Source organism: Acipenser ruthenus, chromosome 3 (genome assembly GCF_902713425.1).
Source record: "Acipenser ruthenus chromosome 3, fAciRut3.2 maternal haplotype, whole genome shotgun sequence".
In the NCBI taxonomy this organism is placed as follows: Eukaryota; Metazoa; Chordata; class Actinopteri; order Acipenseriformes; family Acipenseridae; genus Acipenser; species Acipenser ruthenus.
Genome location: NC_081191.1, coordinates 98,851,958 through 98,874,412, shown reverse-complemented (window position 1 = coordinate 98,874,412; position 22,455 = coordinate 98,851,958). Strand labels below are relative to the sequence as shown.

General features: G+C 40.6%; 1 protein-coding gene across 1 annotated transcript in view; it reads right to left on the bottom strand.

Moving 5' to 3' along the window:
• LOC117435425 (zinc finger protein 438-like) overlaps nt 1-18,844 on the bottom strand; it is a 62,279-nt gene extending 43,435 nt beyond the window's left edge. Inside the window, 2 exon segments of the mRNA XM_059019626.1 lie at nt 13,268-13,406; nt 18,687-18,844. The gene's annotated coding sequence lies outside the window, so the exon portion shown is untranslated.
• Nucleotides 18,845-22,455: the final 3,611 nt, after the last annotated feature.

Here is a 22,455-nt window from a genome sequence, read left to right as displayed (position 1 = left end):
GGTGCAGGCAAGCCAGAAGGTTATAGGAGCCTGGGAATGTTTAACATCAAGAAAGTAATCACAACCCAGCAAGAGCAGGGGGAATTACACAGGAAATGTGAAAAGTAACCCTTTAGTGCCAAAAAAAAAGGATGAAAAATTATACTGCCCTTTTCGCCAAAGTATGGAAGCAGCTGGATGAAATTATCACTTATGGACTGCAGGCACAGAAAAGAAAGGAGTCTATTATTTTTAATGGACAGCACAGCTTCCCCTTCCTGTGTCTTACATAACTGCAGAATTTCTATTCAAAATGATCTCAGGGCTAGGTGGTCAGTTAGGAAGTGCCTCAAGGGACACTTGCTCCCTGTCAAGTAAAGACAGAATGTTGAGAATCAAGAGGAGGAAAGGGCTACTTTGATAGTGATGTACCCTCTGAGGCTATTCAAAGTGCAAATGTATTACAAATGAAAAGCTGAGCTGTAGAATGAAAAGGGAGCAATATAAATGCTAAAGGGGCAGCAGTATGGAGTAGTGGTTAGGGCTCTGGACTCTTGACCGGAGGGTTGTGGGTTCAATCCCCAGTGGGGGACACTGCTGTTGTACCCTTGAGCAAGGTACTTTACCTAGATTGCTCCAGTAAACTGTATAAATGGGTAATTGTATGTAAAATAATGTGATATCTGCATAATGTGAAATAATGTATAATGTGATATCTTGTAACAATTGTAAGTCGCCCTGGATAAGGGCGTCTGCTAAGAAATAAATAATAATAATAATATTGTAATCTGTAAAACATTTGATTTTAAAACTTGAAATGTCACTATAGTATCTTTTACAGGTTATTATATTATGCATGCCATGTTTCAGGATTGTTTAGTCATTTCACTAAATAATTCTCTAAGTTGCCAGAATTGTTTGGAAAGGTAAGTATTAGCCTAAACAGTAGCAACTCACTTTTACCAGATTCAGTCACCTATACCGGTAATGCTAGAAATCAGTGGGAAACCACAGCAGCAGCCTGTCCTTGTTGCATATTTCTAAAGATAACCCATATGCAGATGAAGCGTTTGAAAGCATCATTAGAAAAAATATTCTATATACTAAATCTGCTTCCTGGTTCCAACTCACCGCAAGTACCAGCCTATGCATCTTCACTGCCCTGCTTCAGAAGATAACAGAAAAGTCTGACAGGATTTTGTAATAAATGACAAATTGGACAGAAAATAGCAAAGACGTCATTTGTTTCTCAGCTAACTTCTGTTGTGTCTCAAAAGACTCCTGGTCAAAATGTTTGTCATTGAGTTTTTGGAAGAAGTTTTGAGCTTTTAACAGCAAAAAGAACATTCTTGACGAGCACACTGTTCCAATGATGTCCTCCCTTACCTCTGAAAACAGGTTCTTTCAGGTCTCAGTATCAAGCATGGTTAGCAAAGCCTTTTAGTGACCACACACAGCTCACAACAGTAAAATAGTTCATAGTTGGGGACCTTAAACTGGCCTTTCAATTCTACATTAAACACAGGTTTACTGGAGGTAGACATTTTTAAGCTTTAACTGTGATCTAGACAACCACAATGTTCAACTTTCAATGTTCATCTGGGCACACATCTCAGAACAGTTACATGTACATGGGACAGTGGAAATGTTGACTAAAGTGATCAGCATTCACATGTAAAAATATAAGTGTGGCATACTGTCACAAAGACGGCCAGAGTGGGTGGCGTCAGACCGGAAGCAGGAAGGAATACAGAGACAGTGGTTGTGATGAGCTGAGTGCAATGGCTGCACTCAGCGTTTATTAACAAATAAAAAGGTTTGAAACGGTACACAAAACAGGACACGGCACTTGACGCCAAAATAAACAGACAGACAAAACGACTGACACTTAACAAACGGTGCACGGAGACAAACAAACACGGTGAGAACAAACAACTATTATATTTACGATCTTTCTTCACTTTACTTTACTCCTCTCTCTCTCACCCGTTCTCCTCTTCCGAACACCCAACCCTGACTGACTAGAAATGTGCCTATTTATAGTGTTGTGCTGGGATTCAATTACTAATTAATTATTCACTTGAATCCCAGCACGTGAATTAATTCTGTGCAACCCCGTGCTCACATATTACATTTAACCAGCACGTGAAGTGATTTGTGCCCTCCTCGTGCCTACATACAAATCTACACTTTTTAAATATACGTGAAACACAGACCCGTTTATATCCCGTGTACCAATCTATACACCAACATTAACATACGCACCCATACATACAACACAGAACACACAAATGCACACAGGGGCGGGGCACTTTGCCCCATATACCCCCCCTTGTGCGCAGCACACATGGCCTCAACGGCCACCTCCCCCCTTAAAAATCCAGCAGTCCAGGACAAAGTCTCGGGCTGGGAAGGGAGGCTTCAGTAGGCCCATGGCTGGCAATGCTGTCAGCTCCCCTGCCGGTAGTGGCACGGCTGACAGCATGCTGGTCCCGTCCTGCAGCGAAAAAGCTGCGGGGGCAGGTGGTCCCCCGACCTCCCCCTTCTTCGTAGCCGGCAGCTCCCTCCTGTGGGGCTCCGGCCACAAGAACTCCTGCAGCGAAACTACTGCTGGGGAACGTGGTCTCCAGACCTCCTCCCCCTTCTTCGTGGCCGGCAGCTCCCCTTTCTGGGGCTCCGGCCACCGTACTCCCTGCGGAGGTACGGGCAGCAGAGGCAGCTCCTGCTCCTCTGCTCCGGGCGGTGGTGGAGGCAGAGGCAGCTCCAGCTCCTCTGCTCCTGGCGGTGGTGGAGGCAGAGGCAGCTCCAGCTCCTCTGCTCCTGGCGGTGGTGGAGGCAGAGGCAGCTCCAGCTCCTCTGCTCCTTGCGGTGGTGATGGCGGAGGCAGAGGCAGCTCCTGCTCCTCTGCTCCTTGCGGTGGTGGTGGCGGAGGCAGAGGCAGCTCCTGCTCCTCTGCTCCTGGAGGTGGTGGAGGCAGAGGCAGCTCCTGCTCCTCTGCTCCTTGCGGTGGCGGTGGTGGAGGCAGAGGCAGCTCCAGCTCCTCTGCTCCTTGCGGTGGTGGTGGCGGAGGCAGAGGCAGCTCCTGCTCCTCTGCTCCTTGCGGTGGTGGTGGCGGAGGCAGAGGCAGCTCTTGCTCCTCTGCTCCTGGAGGTGGTGGAGGCAGAGGCAGCTCCTGCTCCTCTGCTCCTTGCGGTGGTGGTGGCGGAGGCAGAGGCAGCTCCTGCTCCTCTGCTCCTGGAGGTGGTGGAGGCAGAGGCAGCTCCTGCTCCTCTGCTCCTGGAGGTGGTGGAGGTAGAGGCAGCTCCAGCTCCTCTGCTCCTGGCGGTGCTGGCTCCCTCTGCTGTGGCGGCTGGGCATGTGCACGCCGTGCTGCCTTCAGCAGCATAGCGAGAGGCTGCTGGGGGACACCAGCATCCTGCCCTTCTCCCCCCAAAAAATTTTCAGGTGGTTGAGCCTGTAACTCCTCCCCTTCTGGCTCTTGGGGCTGAACCAGCAGGCATTTTCCCTCTGCTGGTGGCTTGGGTCCCAGGGCTGTGGAAGCCCCGACTTGCCTCCCTTTGGGCTGTGGACGCACCGACTCCTCCCTTTTGGGCTGTGGACGCCCCGACTCCTCCCTGTTGGGCTGTGGACGCCCCGACTCCTCCCTGTTGGGCTGTGGACGCCCCGACTCCTCCCTGTTGGGCTGTGGACGCCCCGACTCCTCCCTGTTGGGCTGTGGACGCCCCGACTCCTCCCTGTTGGGCTGTGGACGTTCGGGCTCCTCCCACTCAGGCGTAGGACGTTCGGGCTCCTCCCACTCAGGCGTAGGACGTTCGGGCTCCTCCCACTCAGGCGTAGGATGTTCGGGCTCCTCCCACTCAGGCGTAGGACGTTCGGGCTCCTCCCACTCAGGCGTAGGACGTTCGGGCTCCTCCCACTCAGGCGTAGGACGTTCGGGCTCCTCCCACTCAGGCGTAGGACATTCGGGCTCCTTCCGCTTGGGCTCCTCCCATTTGGGCTGTGGATGCTCAGGCTCCTCCCATTTGGGCTGTGGAGGCAAAACCAGCAGGCATTCACCCTCTGCTGGTGGAGATGGGGACAGCAGGTACTCACCCTCTGCTGGTGGAGATGGGGACAGCAGGTACTCACCCTCTGCTGGTGGAGATGGGGACAGCAGGTACTCCTCTGCTGGTGGTCCTGCTACCTGGGCTGCTGTTCCATTTATGGTTGCCTCCAGGTAGTTGAGGACAAACTCCACACCCTCCTCCAAGGTGTTTGGGGTGTGTTCCTGCTGATATGCCTCCCATCTCTCACTGTCCATCATCCACAGGACCCGGACGACTATGGGCAGAGACTGGGCCTCCAGCCCAGCATTCTCCAGGAACCAGCCCCGCAGTTTGATGGCGTCTTCTGCCATTGATTTTTTTTTTTTTTGTTTGTTTTTTCCCCCCAAAACAATATTTGTAATCTTTTTTTTTTTTTTTTTTTTTTTTTTTAATCCAGACCCCTCCTGGTCTGACGCTTGGAGGCGCGGCTATCCCACTTCTGACACCACGTGTCACAAAGACGGCCAGAGTGGGTGGCGTCAGACCGGAAGCAGGAAGGAATACAGAGACAGTGGTTGTGATGAGCTGAGTGCAATGGCTGCACTCAGCGTTTATTAACAAATAAAAAGGTTTGAAACGGTACACAAAACAGGACACGGCACTTGACGCCAAAATAAACAGACAGACAAAACGACTGACACTTAACAAACGGTGCACGGAGACAAACAAACACGGTGAGAACAAACAACTATTATATTTACGATCTTTCTTCACTTTACTTTACTCCTCTCTCTCTCACCCGTTCTCCTCTTCCGAACACCCAACCCTGACTGACTAGAAATGTGCCTATTTATAGTGTTGTGCTGGGATTCAATTACTAATTAATTATTCACTTGAATCCCAGCACGTGAATTAATTCTGTGCAACCCCGTGCTCACATATTACATTTAACCAGCACGTGAAGTGATTTGTGCCCTCCTCGTGCCTACATACAAATCTACACTTTTTAAATATACGTGAAACACAGACCCGTTTATATCCCGTGTACCAATCTATACACCAACATTAACATACGCACCCATACATACAACACAGAACACACAAATGCACACAGGGGCGGGGCACTTTGCCACACATACCTATATGAAACAGGGATGATGAAGTTAAACCACAAATTGATACCCGATATAGAAACATTAATACACAGCTTTTGACCAAGATATAATATAAAGACAACACTGCTCTAATAGAAGCTAAACCTTACTGTGTTCCAATTACAAGTAATTATATAAAACACATTAAGCCTTTGAATTGCTATTTTAGTTTTTCACTAAAGGTGGAGTGCTCATGAAAGTGTTCAGAAGAGGTGTTCAACTTTCATGCGTTCTTTGTTTATCCTGCAGGGTACTTCAGACAATATCATATAGAGTGTTTTTTTTTTTTTTTTTTTTTTTTTTAGCAAAGTTACATAATATTAATTATATTATTATATAATAATGTACTGTACACTGTAACACGCTAACCCTGAAAAACTGAATTTGCATTCACACGCCACAAAATCTTGTATAACAGTAGTGGCGTGTGACATGGATTTTTTTTGCTAATTTGTATTTCAATCCAAGTTCTCAATGTGATGTTTTGTGAAAACTAGTACCATACAACTTTAAAGAAAGCTCTCAGTTTGCATTCCAGTAGGTCGCTGTACCTGTTCTTTGGTACCAAAGCATGCCAATCATTAACAGGGACTGGACAATTTTGCCGCACAGGTGAAAAGAGCAAGACTTCCTGAAAGGCAGTGTGGAATGCACACAGAGATGTCTTTACTTAGCTTGGTACCAAATACAACTTTCAAATGAAAATACGTGTGCTATAACATGTGCTTCTTAGCAACTGGATGAACATGACAGCTAAGATTTATTAAACCGTTTCATTAGCTAAAGTATAACCACTTTGAGCCACTTTACTTGTGCTGCCTTAAAGGTGTACTGTAACAACCAATGCTTCTAAAAACGTTGAAATCTTACCACCCATAAGCATAGCAGCATTCTTACAAGCCCTTTATTGATTTGCCATTGATCTTTTGTTTTCCAGAGTTACATTTTCTCTGTACTCAATGAGGATCCTTCTGACCCCACATATTCTAGGTTCCTATGGGCAGCATAGTGTCTTATTACCTGTAAGACAGTGAACCTATAGGGCTGGTTTCAATGGTAAACTAAGATCACTGCTAATCGGGGTGTGTGAAACCAGCCGATAGTGTTGACGTAAGTCTGGAACACAAAATTATCAAAATAAAAATTTAAAAAACAGTTGGATGGAAGCTGTTATTCTGATATGTGAGGTATTTTAAACTACTGTGCTTTCATATTGGGGTTGTGATGGACAGTGTGGTGTGAATCTTGCTGAATAACAGCACCTCTGCCACCTTAGGTCAAATTGGTCTGTAGGATGGGACCTATGTTGGATCCCCAATGGTGTCTGTCTGATAAATGTTCGTTGAAAAAACAGTGCTGGAAAGGGATGAAAAGCAAGACTCCCCAGGGCAACAGTAGAACTCAATATAAGATGTATTCAATATACTACAATTACCCTAGAAGTTATAATAGAACAATGAATCTGCCTCCAAGGATTGGTTCTCACAAGGTTTCATATTGGCTCAAGCCTCATCTTGGTGCTGGGTAGAAACACAGAGATAGAGATAAAACAAGCAAAACATCCATATCGTTGTGATCATGGTCCTCATTACTGCTGGAAAACTTTATAACACATCAGTTACAGGCTGTTTATTTGAATGGTCGCTACAGTAAGAAGCCTAGCATGTGAAGAACTACTCGCCACCTTTTTCACATAACATTCAGTAATTTCTCAAAATATTAAAACTATTAAAAATATATATTAAAAGTATATTTTAAAAGAGCAGTGAAAATATAAGACAGTCAGGGGATCCCTGCCAAAATTGAAGACATGTTATAAGGGATTTCAAATAATAATAAAAAATCAAATAAAGTGTACAGGCTAAAACCTGAGCCAATGTTAAGAACAGAAAATCTGCCAGAGCTATTAAAGACTGGACTGTAACGGATAAAGACAAACGAAAGGGTATGGTCCAGCAAAACAGCTGTATGTCATTACTCCATTCCCAGTTCACAGGAAATGAACAATCATTTTGTACTGACAGGTACATGTTGAAACTCACTATCTTTCCTTTAAAACCTTTGGAATATTGTACTACAGCAGTTTAGCATTAACCTTAAGTCTCACTCCACATTTTTTTGTCAAGGTCAAACTGGTACCTTTAGCAAAAAAACATAACAGCAGAAAAAAAGCATCTAAACCACTTTTCTGCTCATAAAAACTAATAATTTAAAGGTCTCTTGTGAGTTGCAGAAGGTTTAGCGTGTCCAACTTTAACTGGGGTGTAACTGAAGGGCTGCCTTAATGGACTGCCAGTTCTTCAGACTGCAGAGAAAGGAGCAGGCTGTAAATGCCTTGCTGTGTTAAAATAATAGCATCTGAGAACGATCTGCGCACTGAAATGAGCTGTAACTCCCAATCAGAAAAAGCAAGCCAGTCAAGATTGTGTGGGTCAGAGTTCTACAGTATAGACCAAAGTGCAACCTGCACCATGGTTCGTGAAAGGAAAATAAAACATTACAAAACTGGCAGCAACAAAGAACTTAGGTACTCTTGTCCTTGGTCATGCTATTTTAGGACAATATTCTGCATGAAATTTAGACAAGCTTGGAGTATTAATCCTCCATTTGAATGAGTTCAACCTGCATATGGTACGGCCCATTAATTCATGAAAAGAGCAGCCTTTATTATTAGCATTAACTTCTACCTCACTGTTAACTTTTAATTTAGGATTGGACACATTTCCAGATACAGAACTATTATCCTACATTACATATTATACCACTAATGCAGCAGTTATCTACTCACTGCTGAGCTACCATGTTTAAAACAGCAAACCAATGAATCTAGAACAGTTCACTAAAAATTACTTTTTTTTTAATATAACATTATAGCCCATACACATTACTCTGAGATCTTCAAATAAACCAGCTGTTCAAATAATGCTTAGTCCTATCTGTAATGTAGTCTTTGGATTATAATCACTATATCACCCTGCATGCTGACTCTAGCCTTAAATAGTATTACATTGGATTTCTTTTTAAATGTAAATGATTCATTGTTATGTGTGAATGTTTTCTTTTTTGTTTCATCCAAATTTCTGCTAGCACTATCAAAGGAAGCATCTGACAACAAGATGATTAATTACAGTGTGTTTTTTTCAAATTAAATATTTCATTAAATAAATAAAGAGAAATCAGTACAAGGGTAGGACACAATCCTAATCACAGTACAACTCTGACAATCTGTTTTTATATAATGAGATGCCTTTCAGAGGAATGCAGTGGCATGAGAACTGCTGTAACTGCATTTCCAGCTACATACATTTTTTTCTACATTAACTAACCCAGTCCGGCGAGAGAAAGAAGATGATTTAATGGAGCAAAGCACATTCAAAAGACTCCTCCTCCCAAGGGTTTTCAAAATGTAAAGTATCACAAGAGTTTAACAGTTGTGTGGCTTGCTTCCTGGTTATTACACAGTAGTACTGTGCTTTCCACACCCAGCGTCCCAAATAATACGTGACCTACTGTAGTGAAAGATCAACCACACCTGTGCAGAAATTAATGATTAGAAAGGCATGGGGGTGTATTCAAAAGAACTAAACACAGCAACTGCACCTCAATCTGTTTCCCTTTTCATATGCAGGAGCAGAGTTTCTTTCAGTTTAACTCCGAGTTCACCGCACATGTGACCACCCCCTGGTTGAAAAGTATCCTTCATGTCCAGTAAGCTGAGAGCTCCTCTTTTATGCTCCCTCAGCAGAGCTGTCAGCAGCACAGCAGTCCTAACACTCTGGTGACCTGGGGCAGCCCTTCCATCCAGGAAGCAGTGAAAAGAAACTGCTTAAGAAGGAGACATTCAGGAGACTGACATTTCAAGATTCAGGGCTTTCTTAACAGTATCCATGTGAAATTTAATAGCCCCACTAATGAACCAAACCATTAAGCTTCTGTATCCCGGATACTTCAATATTTAAGTCTCTTTATACAGTAGGTCTCCAACTAATTTATTTTTAAGATCATTTTAGGGCTTGTACAAATCCTTCATGCCTCCGAGTTAACAAATGTACTGTAAAACAAGCGTTTGTACAATCTTATTTTTAAAAGTAGACCGAACATTGGTACAATGTAGGAGGAGAGCCAGAAATAATGGCAACCTATGTGAAAATAAAACACCTTGGATTATATAGAATGCATTCTAACAACAACATCTACTCATCCATAAAACACAGAGTGAGAAGCAACTCTTCTGCAATTTATGAGATGCATTTGCTGTAATTTAATATGGAACAATATACAAGAGACTTCTTAAAAAGAAACAGTCAAAATTAGACAGAAGAAACCGATAAATCTTCTTGTTAAATGTTTTACAACTGTACATTTATTTTTTAGTACTCATATCCTATGATTGAGTGATAAAAGTTATGGATGAACTACCTCTGTTAATCACAAAATAGATGAGGTGCCAGAAGAAACAAATTCTTGCATGGTCCTCCACTTGAAGACTTCAGTAAAGACTTCTTGTCGGAACAACTGTCTAATACACAGTACAGTATTATTATGTTTCTTTATGGGTGAAGTTAATGGAACCAACCACCTAAACTGATATACTGTACCATTGTATTTGAACTCTTCCAGACAGAGGTCAATGGAATAGTCATTCATGCTTTGCATGCCCTTGCCACAGGGAACATCAGTGGGCACTCAAAGCTTTTATCACAGACTAGGGACCTTTTAATAGGGTCATTATAAATCAGTGTGTCCCACACAGCCAATGAAAATGTCAGATTGCCAAAGATTCCAATATAAATAAGTCATCTTGAGGACAGAAAACAAGCGTCAACTTTGCAGTCCACTTGCCCACCCAAAGAGCTTAAGAGAAGACCAAACACTTAAATAGCACAGACAGGAGATCAAGCCTAAAATGATTTGAAAAAGAACATTTAGTGGATAACGTATTCAATTAATAGTAACTTGTTTAACAAAGACATTTTCAGCACGCTAATAGGATTTAAGATGCCCAGAGTCAGTGTTAAAATGTAACTATTTGTTTTGTTTAATGTTATTTAGGACTGATAAGCATTATGAAGTGATTATTCACCCAGGTATTTAGGCTGACTTTCCCATTTCCACTCTCCTGTGACCCACAGTCACAAATAAAGAATTCCTAGCAACTCCCAACTAAACACAGTTTCCTGTTTATACACCGTTCAGACTAGGTGACTAAGATACATTCCTCTCTAAAAAAAATTAATGCAAACAAGAGGTTTTTCTTGTTATGGCAAAAATGTTTACTTTTTTTGACTTGCTATTAAAATGACTTTTAATGATGCCCGCTTCTAAATATTGAATCCTCATAACATTCCTTTTTCTGCATTTATTTATTATTATTATTTTAAACTATTAATTGCATTTTAAACATAATTAGCAGGGATTACTCAAGCAAATAGTATTCAACCCCCACCCCACTTACTGTATACAGTGGGCTGTGGTAACACGAACAGTGAAACATCAAAATCTGGTATAGAATAATCTAAAAGCTTGTTAGAGACAGCTCTCCAAGCTCAGTGCAAGTAAAGGGGATGACCTACTGTAAATATATGCAAACAACTACATTTCACAAATCTTTAAGCAAAACCTATCCAATGTATTATTTTAGCTATACTAAAATGTCATGAATTGTAATGTCCAATACCTCCTCACAATTTCCAAAAGATCCTTCTAGAGAGTTTAGTGACTCTGCATACAATAAAAGAAAAGAAAAAAAAGCTGATCCAATTAATCAATTTAGTGTATAGTTAGAACAAAAACCAGGAGGGACAGAGGACCTCCAGGACCAGGGTTGAGTAGCCCTTGTGTAGTGGATTTTACACAAGCATGTTTCATTTAAAAAAATAAAACTTAAAGGAATATCAAAACTAGAAGTTGAGTGCAGACTTCTTGATTTATACTATATGTGTCAGCTGAGTTTTACATCCATGTGGCAGGGCAGAAACCCTGCTGCTGTAAATAGCATGTGTGTGGGAATGTAAGGTTGGCAGGGATGGGGTTAAATCTGTCCCTCCTAGCAACCACAGGTGTGGCCATTCCCCATGTATAAAAGAAGCCAGAAAGCCTTTTGTTTTGTTTAACCTTTTACTTTGGCCCTTGTGCCTGTTTATTTGTCCCAGTGTTTTGTTTGTTAATTTAATTAAATGTGCACAACTGCACTTTGAACTCCAGCTTTCCCTGACTCTGAGCCTGTAGGGGTAGCTATCCCAATCTGACACCATGTGTGAAAGGATAGCATCAGGAATGAGGCTCAGGAAAGATGCAGTTCAAAGCACTGTTTAATTAAATCAACAAACAAACACTGGTACAAATAAACAGGCACAATGGCCAAAATAAAAGGTTAAACAAAACAATATTGACCACAAACATTAATGTCAGGCTGGGTATGGGACCTTCACCCTTCACCCTTCACCCCTCACCCCTCACCCCTCACCCACACAATACAATGAAACACTCACCTACTCCCATCAACAAACAGGGGCTTTCTGGCTCCTTTTATACACCAATTACCTAATTTGGGAATGGCCACACTTGTGATTGCTGGCAGGGACAGATTTCACTCCATACCTGTCAAACTTACATCCCCCCACACACTACTTACAGCAGCAGGGCTTCTGCCCTGCCACAATCCATTTTGCAATTATGTCAGGTCTGAGTTTCCTATGGGCATTTGGGCATTCGATATTGTGTGTGTTTTTAATATGCCTTGTTTATGTCAATTAAAAACCCTGTAAATTAAAACCACCAAGACCACCATCCGCTAGGCCAGTGGCACTCAACTCTGGCCTTCGAGATCCAATCCAGGTTTTTACTCCAAGCAGGTTCTAATGTAGTTAATTTAAGCTGCTAAGAGGCAATTAACTAATTTAGGACCTGATTGGAATAAAGACCAGGACTGGAATAGATCTTGAGGGCCAGCGTTGAGTACCACTGTGCTAGGCTGTTTTATGGATCTATCCCCTTGACAAGTTTGATAATTACCACTGTGATATAGAATGGCATGAATGGGTCCCAGTGGAATTATGTTGGTTAATTCTGCATACCTACAGCTGGGAGTGCTTATTTTCCTAACCAAGCTACACAGCAAACTATGAAGACCAAATTTGGGTATGCTGCAGTTTTGGTATTTATATTACAGACAAGTTTGCCTGTATGCAGGTTTCCCATGAAAAGTGTATTTCTATTTCTGGTGTTACTGGGTAAGAATTTAAGTGTTTGAATGTATTCAGGGTTTTCAAATGGACACCTTTGAATGCAATTTCAAGAGAATGCCCTAAAAGCAGAGCAAACAGAATACTGAACTGACAGAAGAAGAATTAGGATTCATAAATTAATGCTCCACTACCACAGAAGACATAGTGAATATTATAGATGTTAGTACATATACAGCCTTTTGTTGCTGCAAATACAAAGTTAGAGCTATTATTATTATCACAAAACAGTATGTCACAATGAATCTCATCCAGTAAATATGTGACATAGTTCATCCTACATTATATATACACACACATAAATATTCATTCAATAACTTTGTGGTAAAGAATGGTGTAACCATGTTTTATCACAATTGGATTAGCATTTCTCTAGATACAATTACATACAAACAGGCCCTCCTATTTAAACAAATACTCTCAACAGCTTGTGCTAAAAAATGTCCAAACTAAATTTCTTCAAAATTGCAAAGTGGTTCTCCAGGTGTAAAATTCTGTACTGTATATGCAACACTGTGGGATATGCATCACAAACAGGAAAAATAATTCCTTGGTGTTTGTCTACTACATTTTTCCATCGTTTAGCCTTCTGTGCGCTTCAGCCATAAGGTTTTGTTGACTGTTCAGCTTGTTTACATCCCCTTAGACAGTTTTGGCTGTAGGGATGGAAACTGCCTCCCCCTTGAAACTTGCTGTCACATTATACAAACAGGAAGACACACCATACATTTTTTAATTGCATTATCCTTTTTTCTACATGGTGGTCTGATAAGAATTATTCTTCAGAAAATGCCTGACTAAATAAATACTAAAACAAGACACATACTTTTGAGGTTGAAGCAGGGTGGGTAAAATGATTACTTACCTACTAATCAGGTACTGTTTGGTCTGGATGACAAGTGTGAAGATAAACAAGTGGGAGCCATGCCAGTAATAAACTAGAACTGACGCATGGGAACAAGCACTTCAAGAGACTGCTACCAGGACAAGCCAGAAGAACCTTTCTAAATGAAACACAAAACAGGAATTCAGAAAACATACAATTAGACAACACAGTGTTAAAAAAAGAATCTGTAAAATATTGTACAAATGCAGCAGAGTAACACTGCACTGGTTTTACTGGGAACTTGGAAATGAAGATTATGATTGTAGCCTTCAGCTGTACAGTAGCTGTAGCCTCCAGCAAATAAAGCAGTAATCATACAAGCAGGCAACAGACAACATGGCTGAAAATCTGAAAATCTAAAATGGCAACTTTTACAATCCCATTTTCAGTTACTTATTTTCTATTTATGCAATAAGCTGTACATTATGCAAACCAAAAATGTATTAATTATTGCTGCTTGTGAACAGGAGAGAAGGAATCTGAGCTGCACATCTGCCTCCCAACCAGGGAGGGCGCTAAGTAAGGTTGGTGGTACGCCTTCACAGGGATGGGCCGACTCGATGGTAATGAAACCGGCCATCTTGGGAAGAGGCTGTAGCTGTAAGACTGCTGAACGACTCTATTGTGATCAGCTGTGTTGCATGCGGCAATTGGTTAGACCGTGGTGCCGCACTGATCACAGGAAGGAGTTTGGCAGTACAAAGGGGACGCAGCTATGTGAGTACATCCCCTTACATGAAGCACTGTGCTTTTGTTTTGTTTTTGTTATTGCAGATGAGTAGTGAACTGGGAGCTGCAGCCATGGTGCCAGCAAACAAATCCCGGGGTACCACTACCACTGCACAGCACCACAACCCGCCCCTGTACTGGAGCACCTGCACTGTGTCCCAACCACAAGCCGTGCCTGTGCTGTTGGGACTCTGGATTCTTGTTTTGTTTATCCCTTTTTATTTTGGAACTACAATTCCAGCACCCCCAATACCATTGCTGGTAGCGGGGACAAACGCCTGTTTTCTTTGTAAATAATAATAAACTGGACCATTCCCTTTGTAAATAACCCTATGTTGGACAGTACATCATTCCCTGCAGCACTCACATCCTGACACTGCTAGACATAAGAGTCAGTGTATACATATATTATTTTTTGGCAAATACAGCGAACTGGGAGCTGCAGCTACGGAGCCAGCAATGTTTGTTTCAAAGTTCAAATATCTGTCCCAGCACTAGTTTGTTAACATACTTGTACTAAGATAATCTCTGTACAGTATATCTTACAAGATACAAGGATTTACAGACGAAATGGCTCAGGTCTGGGTTCCAACTACTGACTGCTTGTGACAGATGTTGAGAAACTACAACCTGAACCTAAATGACTGTGCCAAGGGCAGAGCAGTCTGAGATTTCAGAATTTTTCCGGTTAGTGATGTCATTAGAACGTCTGAAAAGTGAGCAGCAGGCGATGCTGTAATTGCCTGAGAAATTATTAGAAGGCTTATAATCATGGGAGGAATTCCCCACCTTACTTTAGTTCACTACAGTGCCTTGCGAAAGTATTCGGCCCCCTTGAACTTTGCAACCTTTTGCCACATTTCAGACTTCAAACATAAAGATATGAAACTGTAATTTTTTGTGAAGAATCAACAACAAGTGGGACACAATCATGAAGTGGAACGAAATTTATTGGATATTTCAAACTTTTTTAACAAATAAAAAACTGAAAAATTGGGCGTGCAAAATTATTCAGCCCCTTTACTTTCAGTGCAGCAAACTCTCTCCAGAAGTTCAGTGAGGATCTCTGAATGATCCAATGTTGACCTAAATGACTAATGATGATAAATAGAATCCACCTGTGTGTAATCAAGTCTCCGTATAAATGCACCTGCACTGCGATAGTCTCAGAGGTCCGTTTAAAGCGCAGAGAGCATCATGAAGAACAAGGAACACACCAGGCAGGTCCGAGATACTGTTGTGGAGAAGTTTAAAGCCGGATTTGGATACAAAAAGATTTCCCAAGCTTTAAACATCCCAAGGAGCACTGTGCAAGCGATAATATTGAAATGGAAGGAGTATCAGACCACTGCAAATCTACCAAGACCTGGCCGTCCCTCTAAACTTTCAGCTCATACAAGGAGAAGACTGATCAGAGATGCAGCCAAGAGGCCCATGATCACTCTGGATGAACTGCAGAGATCTACAGCTGAGGTGGGAGACTCTGTCCATAGGACAACAATCAGTCGTATACTGCACAAATCTGGCCTTTATGGAAGAGTGGCAAGAAGAAAGCCATTTCTTAAAGATATCCATAAAAAGTGTCGTTTACAGTTTGCCACAAGCCACCTGGGAGACACACCAAACATGTGGAAGAAGGTGCTCTGGTCAGATGAAACCAAAATCAAACTTTTTGGCAACAATGCAAAACGTTATGTTTGGCGTAAAAGCAACACAGCTCATCACCCTGAACACACCATCCCCACTGTCAAACATGGTGGTGGCAGCATCATGGTTTGGGTCTGCTTTTCTTCAGCAGGGACAGGGAAGATGGTTAAAATTGATGGGAAGATGGATGGAGCCAAATACAGGACCATTCTGGAAGAAAACCTGATGGAGTCTGCAAAAGACCTGAGACTGGGACGGAGATTTGTCTTCCAACAAGACAATGATCCAAAACATAAAGCAAAATCTACAATGGAATGGTTCACAAATAAACATATCCAGGTGTTAGAATGGCCAAGTCAAAGTCCAGACCTGAATCCAATCGAGAATCTGTGGAAAGAACTGAAAACTGCTGTTCACAAATGCTCTCCATCCAACCTCACTGAGCTCGAGCTGTTTTGCAAGGAGGAATGGGCAAAAATTTCAGTCTCTCGATGTGCAAAACTGATAGAGACATACCCCAAGCGACTTACAGCTGTAATCGCAGCAAAAGGTGGCGCTACAAAGTATTAACTTAAGGGGGCTGAATAATTTTGCACGCCCAATTTTTCAGTTTTTTATTTGTTAAAAAAGTTTGAAATATCCAATAAATTTCGTTCCACTTCATGATTGTGTCCCACTTGTTGTTGATTCTTCACAAAAAATTACAGTTTCATATCTTTATGTTTGAAGCCTGAAATGTGGCAAAAGGTCGCAAAGTTCAAGGGGGCCGAATACTTTCGCAAGGCACTGTATAACATGTAAAACAGTTCTCTGAAAACATAAGCTTGGATACTTGTGCCAACACCATGGTTACACTTACCATAGTATTTAAAAGTGATAAATACTGAAAAATATTCCCAGATTTATAAAGCATTGCCTTTTTAAAACTGCCAACCGCTTTCCTTATAATGCTGTGTATTTCTACTGTAACTGCCTGCAATGGAAATGTAATGGAGGAATCATATAATAAAACTATAAGACCATATGTCAAAGCATGTGGTCTGTATGATTGATATGGCCAATGGTTTATACAATCTGGCAGTGAAAGAGTTATTTTTTTTATTGGACAGCATGAGTAATGGAACTAATAAAATCAAAGACTACAGCTGTATAGAAAGCATTAAGACACAAACTCAGAGTACTGTCCATATACAGACAAAACTTAAAATGCCAATGTCACCCAGACATTTACAGTAATATTTAGGGTTTATATACAGTAAGCCTGCAAATATGAAGTCCTTAATTGTTACAACCGTGCACTAGCCATGCAATGCAACTTTATATGTCAATATATTGTGTAAAATCCATGTAATATAAAATTCCCTCTTGTATTTCACTGCAACTCATATACTACTGTATACAGTATGTGCAGCCTGTATATACAGTATACCTTTATAAAGTAGCAAATACATCCTTTGATGTTACAGTTCTAAGGGTGTTTGGTAATTAATGCTAAGCATAATCTTGTTTCCATCAGCCATATGTGTGTGTAGGGTCTGTGAACTGCACACTGCACCATGACTGACAAACTGCAGTTCGTGTCAAAACACTGCATGTTAAATACTAGACAGACATGGCGCAGAAAGTTTCCCTAGCAACAATGTTAACATTGTTTACAGACCAAAGTTTAGAGAAAACATACACCATCTTGTTAGCTCTCACGGTGCTTCTCAATGACCCCCATTGCATCCTTCTTAAATACATTTCTTTTTGCTGACACGTTGAAATACTGTTAAAAAAAAAAAAAAAACGTCTGAAATGACCTTTAGTAATATGGCCAGAATGTGAATGTAAAGTGAATGCAAGAGTTTATGGGGGCCTTTTGCCATTCCTGCACATTCTGTCCCTGTTAAGTTTGAACTTCTAAGTCAGACTGTCAGTCGTTCCACATAAAATAAAATAAATGCTTAATAATAATAATAATAATAATAATAATAATAATAATAATAATAATAATAATAATTTCACATCAAACAGTGATCCGACATGCACTAATGCACTGTAATGATGTTCTGATTTACAGACACTGTTTAAATGTGCTTCTTGGGTTCCAAAAGGCTGATACGCCAGTTTTTTTTGGGGGGGGGGTTGTAATAGTTTTTTTTTGTTTGTTTTGTTTTTACCAGGAAGCAACCCACAATGGCTAGGCAGTAATGCTTTGATGTACCAATAAAAGTGAACGGTTCCTTTTTTCTGTTCTTTAATATTAGACCATGCAGTAGTTTTCACTTGAGCAAACCCAATGACAAACATGAAGCTGCCGCGAATTTCAGTCCCATCCATTTCCTTGTCATGGTGCTGTACTAAATTAAAAGTGCCAAAGAACAGAGGGCAGCAGCATCCATATTAGAAGGTACCAGTAGTGTCCCGTGTAAACCCAGCCAAGGACAGCTAAATTATGAATTGCAGCCTATGAAAAAGTAGCTCACCGCGACATACACAGCATACGGAATAGAACACATTGGACGTGCATCACCAGAGAGTACTAAATTACTGAATGGTAGCATCTTAGACAAGCATGTGTCCGTATCGTAAACATGTGGGTATTTATGACCTGTCATAAAATCCAAGAGGAAAATAATTGATCTAAATCATGGGGTAATGCCCTTAACATACTGTAATTCAGTTCTGATTAATGTGGTTGTTATAAACGTTCAGCATATTATTACCACTGCTACACCGTGCCACCCAGGATGCTACACACTGCTGAGTGAAAGAAACCAACCGATACTGGTTAACGAAATTAATATGCTATCCCTCTGAACCCGTGACACCACGCTGTTTTAAGTAAACACAACTCGCCTTGTGTTTTTCCTGGACACCTGCGATTTGCATGCAAGGCCCTAAACCTGACTAAACTAAACAATGCTATTGGTTGAAATTACTGTCGTAATCCGGTCGCCTAGGAACCCGATTGGATTTGCGTTTTCATAACAGCAGCAGCCAGATGCAGCCATTTCGGTGTGTCGTTCATGTTCCTCACCTCTCCGTGTTCTGCTCGTTGTTTCTTCTGACTGACAGTACAGTGGATTATTCACTTTTAAAAAATAAAATACTCTTTATGTTGGACAACACTGTCACACAGCTGTTTCACAACAGCCATTTTGAGCTGTACTTTGTTCTCGTGGTAAAAAGGGAGATTGTGGTATGAAGCCTTACTGGGTTTTTTGCTTGTTTGTTTTTACAGAAAAAGCTGTGCGTGCGTTTGTTAGACACGTGGTGTAAAGCAGCTTTTTAAAATAATTTACTGCAATGTACACATTTACTGGTTTTACTTTTAGTTCTATGTGTAAACAATCAAAATTAGAATGGTTCCCTTTTTCTACGTAATGGTATGGCTCGGACAGCCACTGAGTCATATTGTAAAATGTGGCCAATCAACTACTGCTGAAATGCGACATCCACTCATGGAGCGGTGTGAGAGGGTTCTTTTCATTGTTCCCGCCCCCTGCGCTCGTCTCAACCTAAGGGGCTTTTACTCGGTGACAGCAGTTTTACTGAATGACAGCAGTTTTGTTAAAATATGTGCAATAATTTCAAGAGAACTGACTAACTATGTGGTATACATGTAATTTTATAAGGGAGCAGTAATTATTCTTTTTGCTCATTGGTGGACAGTATCTTATATCTGTTTTTAGATAAACATTATCCAGTTATGTATTGTCATGGAACTTGATCACAAAGCAAACGAATATGTTAACATTAGGCTGTACATACTATTAAAATAAACACAATGTGTGTGTTGTTATTGCATAACATTACTTATGTTGTGTATGGAAATATGAAATTAACTGAATGTTGGATCATATCAGATACATTTCCTGCTAAGATCAGTATTGATGCGTATACATAATGTTGGCAATGTTTGCATTCCACACTGAATGGTTAACAGGCTAAATAATTAAACTGATAGTGGTGCACTGCTTAACATGGGGTGAGTGCAAAGGGTATGGAATACACATGCAGCTATAGAGTAACATAAGCAGCAGTGACTCATGTTAAAATGTACACAGCACAGGATTTCCTTTAGATGGGAGATTTTACTTCCCCCCCCCCCCCCCCCTATTCAGGTCATTCTGTTTAAGTGGGGGACTTCCATCTTAGGAAAAAACACACTTCTTGTCATACCTGTGTAGACAGTTGTTAATTACTCACTGCAAGGTAACTGGTCACAGGGGACTCTTGCACCATGAGATAATAAGGGAAGGTTGCGTTGCTCTGCCAGAATACTCTATGTACACAAAGTAGAAGTTCCCCTTTTAGAATTCAGTATTATAAATCATGATACTTAAGGTTCCCCAAAATCTCCTGTGCAAGATAATGAAATTGTAAATCACATGTTTCTTGTACTTAAGTAGCTGCAGTAAGCTTCCCCATTGCCAGTTTTTTTGTGAATATTTTGACTCAAGAGTGAATGGGCAAGACCGCATCATAAAGGACTGTATTTATTAATTGATCACCTAAATCAGTAGAGGGTTTAACCACTGTTGGTCCCTTGTTGTATTGTGCTGAGAATCTATTAGATCTGCCCTTGGTTTTCAAACACATTACTATAGATAAACTGTGTATATGCCAATGCTATGCATATAAATCCTGGTACCTGTGCTGCTGTACCCCTGTATCCAGATAGTCTCAACTTGCTAACAGATGTCCTTTTCATAATAAATGTAAGTGAATGTCACACAGACCCCAAGATTATTATACAGTATAACCTGTGCTGAAGAAGGGCTCGAACAAGGTTCAGCACAATGTGACAAGTTTTGTTCTATAGACATACCTACACCTGCCTGGATTTTACACTCTTTGTTAGCACTCATGTAACCCCTTATCACTGGTTCTCCTTTTAAAGAATACCGCAAATTTCACCCTGAACCTAAAATGAGTGACTGCAGGGTACAATAATAATTGTATTATTACTTGTATTATTACTTGTACTGTAATATAATAATAATAAGAAGAAGATCCATGTCTTTTTAACGCCCCTCTTTTTCAATTAATGTTGATAAGTGTGCAAGGTGTTCAAGTTGTTCTGGAGGTATGCATGACCCTTTCACATTGTGAGCTGCTTTTAATACCTTTGGGGGTGGATATCTGCTCAAAGTCTGTTCTCCGTAACTGTCAAAAGATTCATCACTTTTAAATAAGTGCCGACTGTCTAACCATATTTCCATTGCTTTGACAAACATATCATTCGATAGAGTAAATACCAAAACTGATGTAATTGCTCATGATTTTACTACATTTTCAAATTAAATGAATGTGCATTATAACCACAAAGATCAGCGGCTCAAAACCCTGTTATGTAATTCCCCATTTTTTCTGTGATGTACACATATATTCATGTGATGTATATGGATCTTCAACCCATATGAATAAAACAGATTTCAGATGCATTTGAAAAGTATTTTACTAACATGCATCCAACCCTAGCAAACATAATTGATCAAAATATATCAATTTGTATCAATTTCTGATTTTTTTTATTATTTATTTCTGTTTATACAATAACAAAAATGGATGGAAAGATACCTTAATAATACTAACCTTTAATTGTACAAACAATGTGTATTTTTGTATTTTAAATGTACAGACTCCCACTGATCTGTTTAGCACTAGCTGTATGTTTGTCTGCATTTGTGGTTTTAGAGCTTTTAATCTCATCTCACCGACAGGGGAAAGGACAGAATCTGCAACGGCATTGTATCACACAACACTTCCTGCTACACTTGCAAGTGGTGACTAAGCTTGTTTTAAGAGCTGAACTCAAGGACAAGGTTGTTGTGGTCAAATGTTGTCTAGGCCATTCAAATGGGTAGTGCCAAATGAGTGTGTCATGTTTTAGTCACACAGGAGATAATCCATCTAATTAAAGTGACTATATCCTTTCATTTTGGCCTAGTAGGTTTTTCTACTACCAGTAAATGATACATGTTGTAATCATTAACAACAAATACTGAGTGACAGCTTTCTTTGGGAACCAAACCTGTCCTCAAATGGTCCACAGCTGCTGGATTGAGAGATGATGGATTATCAAAGGATTAGTAATGGTGCTCTAAACATTTCACAAATTACATGTCATAAAAGTCACCTAGATTTTATAGCATGCAATATAATGTTTCAGAAAAAAACAATTACGTTCTTGATAATAACAATTAAAAGATAAAACCCTTTTAACTGCTTATAATCAAATAATGTCCCTTAAATATGAAGTCTATTCTCAGCACACCTTCAAATTGCACAAACACAAGACCATAAACAGTCAGTAAAGAGTCTGTGCTTCATGGAACCAATCAATATTTGTAATATTTAAGCAGTCTGGTCGTTTCCAGTGCCTTTATAGGTTTAACAGCATTAATACTTCATTACAGTAATACAAATGGTTATCATATGCTTAGCCTTCAGGCTATAAAATGCAAAAGGCTAAAGCGCCCAAAGCTACGTCCTGCAACATACAATATATCACTCTCCACAGTTAAAATATAAATCCTATACCTTATAGCAATGCATCCAATATAAAAGAGATATAAATTCAAACATATGCTTACCTTCCAGTATATGGAAGTGTAGTGTAGGATATATTGAAAAATAAGAACTGTCTTCAAAAGGCAGAGACTCTTAAATACGACCAAATACGAGAAGCAGGTTTCAGACACCCTGTTTGCTTGCCAAGGCTAGTGTTTTAAATATGAAAACTTCACTGTAAGCACTTTTCCAAATTCACAGCATGAAGTAATTTATTGGCTCACAAACAT